Raw genomic sequence first — 11,848 nt, forward strand, 5'->3', positions numbered from 1 at the left:
ATATATATACAAAAATAATAATAATGTACAATGTATCATACATTTAATAATATAAATTTCCTAAAACAAATAATATTAACCTACAAGCTACAACTAACACTATCTTATCATATAACTAAAAACTAAAAATATTTAACTCAAACAATATTAACTTATCAATTCATTTATTTAAAACTATACTATCTATATATAACATACAAAATTAAGACACTAAAAAGGCAAATTTACGTCTATTTAATATTATAATTATTTATTTACATGTAAAATGCTTAAATTTCTACCGCTAACTAATATTACAAAAACTAAAAATTTACGTGTGTCTAAAATTTACAAATATATACCTAAAGCTAATATTAACTTGTGCCTAATACTACAAAACCTAATATTACGTGTGCCTTCCTAAAGTGTATCATGCATGTATATATATTTATTAGGCTAAAGTATCATGCGTGTAAATATATACCTAATACTACAAAAGTTAATATCACATATATAAAATTTAAGAATATATACAACAATTAAATATATATACACGTAATATTTTTACACTAACTAAACAAATATATAATATTTTCATACTAAGTAACCAAATAATATTTTCAGCCAAATATTATTTTCAATCAAATATTATTTTCATATATATATATATATATATATATATATATATATATATATATATCACACATATAATATCTAACAATATATATAATAACTAAATAAAATTTTGATTCTAACTAACCAAATATTATTTTCACCCAAATATTATTTTCATATATATATATATATATATATATATATATATATATATATATATATCACACATATAATATCTAACAATACATACAATAACTAAATAAAATTTTCATTCTAACCTAACATTGGTATATCTATTAATACGTAAAAAATACCAATACAATACCTAGTGATACTAACTAATTTAAACTTAGAATTTTTATTAATACTAACTAACCTACTATTTACATACTAACTAACTTAGAATATTTGATAATACTAACTAACTTAAACTTATAATATTTATTAACAGAATATATAAATTTTATTTACTTTCAAAACACTTACCAAGTAAGGGTAAGAGCACTTGAAGGAAGGAAGCCACGCACCAAATTTGAACCAAGGAGCACAAAGCAAGAAGCACACAACAAAGCACAAGCTCACACTCAAGAAAAAACACAAAGAGAACTCAGTAAGGAGAAATGAAATGCAAGCGTAAACAATCAAGGTTCAAGCATTTTTTTTATAGCTGAAAACTTACCCAACGTTCAAATTTTTAACGTTCACATGCAAGCTTTTCAGAACTGCAAACCCTAAGCTTACCCATCTGCACACTGCAACCCCCTACTGCAAGCCTACCCATCTTTTTCAGACTGAAACACTGCAAACCCACATGCAACGTACCACCCCTACGTGTTCCGCAGGCGCCAATGGCGGGACTGCCCACGTTGGCATGTCCCGCCAGTCCTAATGGCGACATGCTTAGTCAGCATGTCTCACCAGTTTGAATAGCGGCATGGGCGCAGTGACTCAGCTTTTGTTCCGCTGCTACCAATGGCGATACAAGTGTATCGCTGATGCTAATGGCGATACCGCCTGCGTCCCGCTGCTGCCAATAGCGATACAAGCTTGCCGTCAGTAGGAATGACGGATTGCACGTAAATAACAGACCCCCATCAGAATTTGTTTTGAAACAGACCCTCTTTCGTAAATTGTTTTTAAAAGGAACCCCATACAGTAAATTTGCCACACTAGAGCACTTTCTACATGCCACTTCCACACTGCTTCTTGCGTCATGCCTCTTACCTGGTCATCGACTACGGTTACCAAAAAACTGTCACTGCATTCCTTGTGTAAAAGCTGAGTGTTATTATATATTTTTTTCTGTCTTTTAAAAAAATAAAATATTCTAATTATATATCTAATAAATTGATCTCATAATTATTTTTTATCCAACCTTAAAAAAGTATATCTTTTATCCAAGATTAAAACAAATATATCAAATAAAATTTTGAAATATATATTTTATCTTTATCTTGATTTTTTTTTATAGTAAGCAAGTTATAGAGAAAAATAATATGCATTTGACAGGAAAAATTATAAACTATAAAAAATATTTACATTTTTGTCAGATAAATGCATAATATTTTTGTGCAGTCTAATCTAATCTAATGTATTCATGTTTTTTATATATAATCTATAAAAAAAATTATAATTTTTAATGTCAAATGCACAATATTTTTTTTCTAACTTCTTTACTATAAAGAAAATCAAGATAAAGATAAAAAAAATATTTTGAAACTTTATCTGATATACTTGTTCTAATCTTGGATAAAAGATATACTTATATTAATGTTGGATAAAAATTATTACGAGATCAATTTATTAGATATAATTAGAGTATTTTATTTTTTTTAAAGGCAAAAAAAAATATATTAATAACACTTGGCTTTTGCACAGAGATGCACCAGCAAAAGCTCTTTGATACACAGCAGACGCAAGGGGTGCCATTAGCAAGACAAGTGGAAGACAGTAGTGGAGGGGTGTCTTTAGAAAGGCCCAAACGGAGAGTAACTCTTCCCTCTTACTTAGAGGACTACGTTCGTGAGTAAGGAAGCCATGCAGTTTGTGCAGATGGAAACTGAGTTAGTTAGGCTAGGAAGAGGTTCGAAGGTTCTTGAACCCAGTTGCAAGTAGCATGGCCGTTAGGCCGTTAGGAGGTTGTTAGGCGGTTAGAAGCAGGAGAAGGCCCATATAAAAGCTTGTAATTCGTGTTAATGGACGTGAATAATACTTCCGATAACCATTTTCTCTCTCTCTCTCTCTCTCTCTCTCTCTCTCTCTCTCTCTCTCTCTCTCTTCTGTGGGAGGACCCTTGGGCCTCGAATACCAAGCATAGCATTGGTGCTTTCATTGAGCAACCATGGCGGAAGCAACTCGCTCTAGGGCTTCAGCAGACCGTATTGAGGATGCAATCGCGAAACTCTCAGCTTCACAACTAGCAATGAATACAAAGATCGACGACCTCCTCCAACGAATGACCCAACTAGAGGCTGGCCAGCAACCACCACAATCATCGGCGTCGTCTTCAGCAGGACAAACACCGCAAATGCATAACGTAGTCCATCGCATGAAGTTGGACGTTCCAAGGTTTGATGGTTCAGATCCAACCGGATGGACATTCAAGATAACGCAATTTTTTGAATACCACGCAACGCCGGATCAAGAGCGCCTAACCATAGCATCATTTTATATGGAAGGGCCAGCATTGGCCTGGTTCCAGTGGATGCATCGTAATGCACAGCTTTCATCTTGGCCGGCGTTCCTTCACGCGTTACACTCTAGGTTTGCATCATCAACATACGAAGACCCAACCGGATTACTATGCAAGCTCCAACAATGTTCCTCAGTTAGTGAGTACCTCTCAGAGTTCGAATCACTCGCGAATCGGGTGGTTGGTCTACCAGCAACATTCGTTCTAAGTTGCTTTATCTCGGGGTTGAATCCCTCCATTTGCAGAGAAGTGCAGGTTCGTGAACCAGTGTCACTGGCTCAAGCAGTGGCGTACGCGCGTCTGCAGGAGGAGAAACTCCTGGACTCGCGGCGGCAACAGACGCCTCGATCTCTCGTGATCACCCCAAGTTCGAGAGCAGCCACAGGAACCACGAATTCTTCATACACAAATAGCTTATCACGAGGCTCGAATCCTTCGATTCCATTTAAAAGATTGACTCCAGAAGAACTCGCGGTCCGCCAGGAAAAAGGATTATGCTTCCATTGCGAGGAGAAGTACTCGTGGGGTCATAAATGCGCACCTTCACTCTTCTTACTAGTAGCAGAAGATGATCAATTAACACCTGAAGTTGTTTCACGGTCACCCTCACCAACAGATGAGTTACTCAGGGAACCACCGCCAGCCCAACTGAGTTTCCATGCACTATCAGGGCATTCCGCACCCAAGACCTTGCGCTTGAAAGGAACCATCAATGGATTACATGTTAGTATACTCATAGATGGAGGAAGTACTCATAATTTCCTCCATCACAGAGCCGTGGCAACACTGGGCCTCACCACTAAGGAGGTAGCACCATTGAAGGTAACAGTGGGAAACGGAGAAGAAATTAGATGTTAGGAAAGGTGTCAGGATGTGAACATACAGGTACAGGAGCATACGTTCACGGTAAAATTTCATGACCTACCTTTATGTGGTGCAGATGTGGTCCTAGGGGTTGAATGGCTCAAAACGCTGGGACCAGTGTTAACGGACTACACGTCCTTATCCATGAAGTTCATCACTGAAGGGAAGCTTGTGGAATTACAAGGGGAACGCGAGCAAGTAGGTGAACCCGTATCCCCTTCACAGCTACGTCGTCTTCTACGTACGAATCCCTCCAGCACTTTTTTTCACATTCGAATAGAAGCTAATACACAAACAGCTACCACACCACCCAACTCACCTGAGATTTCAGCATTACTCACGAAATACTCATGCCTTTTCCAACCTCTAACAAACCTTCCACCATCAAGAACCACAGATCACACCATAAACCTGCTACCCAATGCAACACCAGTGAATGTTAAGCCCTATAGATACCCGTATTACCAAAAATAGGAAATAGAAGATCAAGTCTCAGCCATGCTCGCTAAGGGCTTCATTCAGCCAAGCTCTAGTCCTTCTCTTCCCCAGTTTTATTGGTAAGGAAGAAGGATGGGACATGACGCTTTTGTGTCGACTATCGGGCTCTCAACGCCATCACGATACGCGACCATTTCCCCATTCCAACAGTGGATGAATTGCTCGATGAACTTGGAGGTGCTTGCTGGTTTTCAAAACTGGATTTGATGTAGGGATATCATCAAATCCTGATGAACAAGGAGGACGTGGGGAAGACGACATTTCGAACTCATCAAGGACACTGAGTTTCGAGTGATGCCTTTTGGATTGTGCAATGCACCATCCTCATTCCAAGCCACAATGAATCAGTTGTTCCAACCTTGTTTACGCAAACACATAATCGTCTTCTTCGACGACATATTAGTGTACAGCAAGACCATTGTTGATCATCTTCTCCACCTGGAAAATGCCTTTCGTACCCTAGTGGCAGGTCAGTTCTCGCTTAAACTCTCTAAATGTACGTTTGCTCAGCAACAATTGGAGTACTTGGGGCATATTGTGACGGCGGTAGGAGTTATACCGGTGCCAGAGAAGGTACAGGCTATTCAAACATGGTCTAATCCACGCTCTCCTCGGGCCTTACGTGGTTTCTTAGGTCTCGCAGGGTTTTACCGTCGATTTATCATGGGATACACGATTCTGGCATCACCATTAACTAACCTTTTGAGTCAAGGCCAGTTTCAGTGGTCGCCGGAAGCCACTGAAGCATTCCAAAAGCTGAAAGATGCCATTACCGGAGCTCCAGTGCTAGCGCTACCAGACTTCAAAGTACCCTTCGTTGTGGAGAAGGATGCATCGAACATGGGTATGGGCGCGGTTCTATCTCAGGGGGGTCACCCCATTGCTTTTTTCAATAAGCAATTTTGTCCAAGAATGGCCAGCGCATCCACATACGTCTGAGAGTTGGCAGCCATAATCGCCGCCGTCAAGAAATGGCGGCAGTATCTACTGGGCCACAAATTCACCATCCTAATGGATCATAGAAGCTTGAGGGAACTCATGAGTCAAGCCATTCAGACTCCTGAACAACATCGTTATCTCGTGAGGTTGCTAGGATTTGATTACACGATACAATATCGTTCTGGCCAAACTAACACAGTAGCAGATGCATTATCGCGAGTCAATGAGGATAACCAGGCGTCTCTTTACATGCTGACCATGCCATGACTAGTGTTCATAGAAGATTTACGTAAAGAACTCGCACATACACCTGCTTTCAAAGAATTATATGAACAGATTCAAGCAGATCCTACGAAGTATCCAGATCATTCAGTGACTTCAGGCTTAATTCTACACAAGGGGCGCATCTGGCTTCCTCCAACATCGTCATTCATTAAACTACTCCTCGAAGAGTTCCATCAAACACCAGTAGGAGGTCACATGGGGGTGCAAAAGACGTTGCAACGTCTTCAAGAGAACTTTACGTGGGATTCGATGAGAACAGACATACGCAACTTCGTTGCAAACTGCATCACATGCCAGCACACAAAATATGATAATCGTAAGCCAGGAGGGTTGTTATGCCTCATTCCGATACCAGCGCTGCCATGGGAAGACTTATCAATGGATTTTATTGTAGGGTTGCCCGCGTACAAAGGAAACACATGTATCCTTGTTGATGCAATCCTACCCCCCAAGGGCATTGGATAGAAGACTCCAAGAAGATTGGGCCAAAGATGCAAGAGAAGGCCCTAGGGTTCTCTTGAGCCTTAGGGTAGATTTCGGGCCCATGGACTAAGTATGAGCCCACTTATCTTTGTACATATTTGATTAAGGTTTCATTAATTTTGGGTCTTGTATTTAAGGCTCCATAATGTAGGTAGGGTACCCTAGAAATATAAGATTTTTCAACCCTTGTATTTTAGGGCACCTAGACTAGTTTTTGCATTAGGGGTAGTTTTGTAATTTCACATGCACTAAGTGAATATTTGATGTGTATGGTTGGAAATAAATTTAATTGAATTGGTAGAAGCCCAATCCAATTAAATTTTAGAGGGGGAGGTGAGCATTTGCTTACTACACCCCATTGCCACATCATATAGTCACACTTTATGCATGTCCTTCATGCTTTACATTCCTTATGACACCTAAGCACACTTAGTGGAGAATCTTGGAATTGATCTTGGATTAGTGGGCTGAACCATAACTAAAATTCACTAATCATAATTAGTGAAATTTTGGCTCCAAAGTTTGGCTCCACAAATTCAATTTCAAATTCAAGTGAAATTTGAATTGAAATTCAAATTTCCCTCCAATTTTGTGTGACACTTAGGCTATAAATAGAGGTCATGTGTGTGCATTTTTTTCAACTTTGATCATTTGAATATTAAACTTCAGATTTCAAAGCTCATTTAGAGCACAAAATTTCGTGCTCTTCTCTCCCTCTCCCTTCATTCATCTCTTTCTTCCTCCAAGCTCTTATCCATGGCCTCCTATGGTGGTGAGCTTCTTCTAGACTCATCTTCTCCTTGAAGTGGCGTCTCCTCTCTCTCTTCCTTTCTCCATTCCGCTGCCATTCATCTTCCAAGAAGCAAAGGAATCCATTGATGAAGAAGATCCTAGGCTTACAAGCTCCAATGGAGCTTACATCACTTGTCATTGTAGATCGTTTTTCGAAAGGGCTGCATCTGGGTATGCTTCCCCCTCACCATACTGCGTATACAGTTGCAATGTTGTTCATGGAGATTGCCGGAAAGCTTCATGGAATGCCTCGAAGCATAATTTCAGACCGTGATCCCCTCTTTGTAAGCAAATTTTGGAAGGAACTCTTCACCATGAGTGGGACACGCCTCCGTCTAAGCTCTGCGTATCACCCGTAGACGGATGGGCAAATGGAAGTTGCCAACCGTATTATTGAACAATACCTGGGAGCCTATGTACATCAGAAACCGGCGACGTGGGGTCGTTATTTGATGTGGGCGGACTGGTCCTACAACACATCATGCCATTCAACGACAGGGATGACCCCATTCGAAGTAATGTATGGCCGGAAACCACCAAGTTTTCCCCAGTATATCACGGGCACATCACGAATAGATGCAGTCGATGAGCTACTCACTCAACGAGAAGAAGTCTTTGCCTTCTTACGAAAAAAGCTGAGCAAAGCTCAAAATCGCATGAAGGAAACAGCAGATAAAAGTCGTAGGGATCAGAAGTTCAATGTGGGTGACTGGGTCTTGGTCAAGCTCAGACCCCATAGACAAACGTCGGCGGCAGGAGCTCCATATTCGAAGCTGGCTAAACGATACTATGGTCCATTTCATATCATAGCTCGATTGGGCAAAGTCGCGTACAAACTACAGCTGCCTGATCATTCGAAGATACATCCAGTGTTTCACGTTTCCTTGCTTAAAGCTTACATAGCGGCGGCAGATGCCAACCGTAGTGCAGAACTACCATCAGAAGATGTCAACAATTAACCCGTCGTGAAGCCCTTGACTATTGTCGCTTCCAAGGTTGTTCCTTCCGATACCGGGCCGCGACGCATGGTGCTGGTGCAGTGGGTAGGGCTCACACCAGAGGACACTTCATGGGAAGACTGGTATGAGTTTCAAGCACTTTATGACCTCGAGGACGAGGTCTGGTTTGAAGGGCATGGGAGTGATACGCAGCAGACGCAAGGGGTGCCATTAGCAGGACAAGTGGAAGACAGTAGTGGAGGGGTGTCTTTAGAAAGGCCCAAACGGAGAGTAACTTTTCCCTCTTACTTAGAGGACTACGTTCATGAGTAAGGAAGCCATGCAGTTCGTGCAGATGGAAACTGAGTTAGTTAGGCTAGGAAGGTTCGAAGGTTCTGGAACCCAGTTACAGGTAGCTAGGCCGTTAGGAGGTTGTTAGGCGGTTAGAAGCAGGAGAAGGCCCATATAAAAGCTTGTAATTCGTGTTAATGGACGTGAATAATACTTCCGATAACCATTTTCTCTCTCTCTCTCTCTCTTTCTCTCTTCTGTGGGAGGACCCTTGGGCCTCGAATACCAAGCATAACACTCTTCTACAACTGTGGTTGGTGATCAGGTAGGAGATATGAGGTAGGAAGTGGCGTGGGAGCGGCGAGCGGAAAGTAATTGTTGATGATGGCGAGAAAGATTATACACATAAAAAAAAAAGACTGGATTTAGAATTAGGAAGATAGGAATTAAATAGGGATAAAAATATTTTTTTAATAAAACATTAAATTAAAATTGAAATAATATCAGATTTAAAAAAAATCATTGAACTTTAATTAAAAAGATAAAAATTAAATTAAATTATTTGATGCGATAATATAAGTCACGTGATATTACATAATTAAATAATATAAATCAAATCAATATAATTTATTTGTAAATCATGCCGAGGTAATAGCCTACACGCTTGCGTAGTTTGTACATGGAGTACTTGTTTATGAATAACAACGTGTTATTTGATATCGTATTGGGAGCTGAGTTGTAGGAAATTTTTGGGTATAAGTTTGAGATTTTGGTTAATTTTCTAATTGTTTGTTTGTGATAGATCATGCCTTTTTGGTCTATTTTAAGCTTCTATAATATATATATATATATATATATATATATATATATATATATATATATATATATATATATATATATATATATATATATATATATATATATATAGCTGTTAAAAAAAATCATACATTCATCTAGCTAGTGATTTTTGAACTTTCTATAAAAGAGAAATAGAGGGACAATTAGTTCATTCAAATTTGAAGGGTGTTACAATTTAAAAAATTCAGTTCAGTAATTTTAATGTTAAACATGTTAACTGAACTGTTAAATAATTAAGTTTAGTTCATTCTTTAAAATTGATTGTCCAGTTCCGTTTTTGAAACTGTTTTTTTAAGTTCAGCCCGGGGAAAAGACTAAATTTAACCCTTAAAAAAAACCATAAAATTGACATAGTAGTGTATAGTTTAGTAGCGTTCACATCTAAAAAATAATTTACTTAATAGAAGAATTTATATTTGATTTTTTATGTAATTTTTTTTTTATCAACGGCAGTCACATAATACCATGATTGGAATTAGTTTTTAACCTAATAAGTTAGAGAACACTTACAATTTTTACCCAAGAAAAAAATATTTAGTATAATTGATCTACGCGTCAGAGCCAAGTGAAACATTGTTAGTCATACTTAGCTGCTTTTTTTTTTTTTTAATGAAAATTGATGAGAAGGACAAAAAAAAGCTTCTAAGTATTATAGGGTGTAAAATTAAAAAAAAATGCAAAGAGAATATATAAATATGTATATTTGCATGAGCCAAATAAATATAGATATCGTTTCTTTCCTTTATAATATCAAGTACAACATATTTCATAAACATAGTCATGAAAGAGACCTAAGGAAGATAATATTTTAAGAATAAATTCAAGTTCTTTTATAATACTCCTTAGGTATATTTGATACCCTTCATGGTTAATAAAAAAATCCAGTTATGATATTTTTTAAAAAAATATCGTAAGTTCAAAATATCATGACAAAAAATCCAAAATACTTAAGCTATATTTGGATGTCCATTAGAGGAGCTGAAATATTAAAAAATAAAAAGATAAAATAGTTAAATTGGTGTCAAATTGTTGATTTTTATTTTTTATATTTTTTATAAACTTATTTTTTTATTGGGTAAATTTCTTTTATTATACATATAAAAAAAATCTTTGTAGGGATAATTGTCTTTGCACCCAATAAGTGGATATGCCACTAGTTATGGTAGTGAATAAGGACAATACTATATCCTATTGACGATTGTACCTACACGAGGGTAAACATGTAATCTTTTCTCCTAGCTTGTTTTTTTCCTCAAAGTCTTATTTTTCTAGTATCCAATGTTCATCAATCGGGATGGGGGAAGGTACCTATTAAAGGTACTCTGATGTCTAAGTCAGTTCTCGGATGAGAGTAATAAATGGGTATTTAATATAACGAGCAATGTCTTACTTTGATATTTTCACCACTATTTATACATACCTTCATAGGCTTTGGATCTTATTGGTCTTTGTACGTTATTACCATATTAGGTAATATCTTCATAATTATGATTAAGGACCTCGTAATAACCATGAAAGTTTTTTTCTTGTGATATCCATGTCTTATTTCCTTTAATTATGTTTTAATTTATCCAAAGTGTTCAGGTACTCGGCCTGGTAGAGTACTTGGGTGCTTTTAGAAAGGATGTACTAAGTTCAAGGTGTTCGGGTATCTAGCTATGTTGGATACATGAATACCTGTTATAGGAAGATATTCATTGTAGGGTATTTGGATGTTCAATCTAGCCGAGTACCCGAATACCATGTCAACATATATTTCATGAGCTTTGTATGTAATGGTACTTGAGTATTGGACATAGCCAAGTACCTCGAACTTTGTGTTCTTTTTCTTCATGTTTGAGAATGCTTAGGTACTCGAGTATTCGGTTATGCCGAATACTTGGATATTATCATAACGTCATCATTCTTCAAAAAATTAAAGGTCTTGAGGGTATATCTTGTACTCGGCTAGGCTAAGTATCCGTACGGTATACAAGGCCCCAATCCTTGAGGAAGGCTTAATGGATGCCAACTATTTTTCGATTTAGAAGTTTGTGATGTGATGGTTAAATTCGACGATTGAGTTTCTATGTAACCATTATGCTTTCTGAATTTTGATCATTCGCTTCACATTCTTTGACAAGATCAAATTTGAAAATCATGATTGAATGGGCTTCCTTTCAACTGTCTTAGGCTTCTTGTATATAAAGGGGTTCTTCCTTCTTTTAGGTTTTACACTTAGAGATTTGATCTTGCTCCACGTAGAATACCATCTACTTCCTTTACAGCTTTTGCACTGAAGACTCGTTTTAGGGACACTTTATTTTTTAGTATGAGTTTTGATCCGAGCACTAACAACCTAGGGGTTTGGTAGGATCACAAGAGAAGCCAATGATAGACGTTGTGGATGTGCTGACGTCTTGTTCAAATACTGGTGATACATCATCATTTGAATACTCATCCTTTTCTGATTTCTCATCTTTGGATGATGTGGACCTAAGCCAGTCTCAACGTGAAGAAGGGATTGGCAAGTATGCGGAGGTAGCTACTAGTGAGAGGGTTATTGTTGAGGTGTCATGTAGTGACAATGTTGATCCCTTTCCTCATAAAAAGTCCCGACTATGGGTTCAAAAGG

Source organism: Glycine max, chromosome 17 (genome assembly GCF_000004515.6).
Source record: "Glycine max cultivar Williams 82 chromosome 17, Glycine_max_v4.0, whole genome shotgun sequence".
NCBI lineage: Eukaryota > Viridiplantae > Streptophyta > Magnoliopsida > Fabales > Fabaceae > Glycine > Glycine max.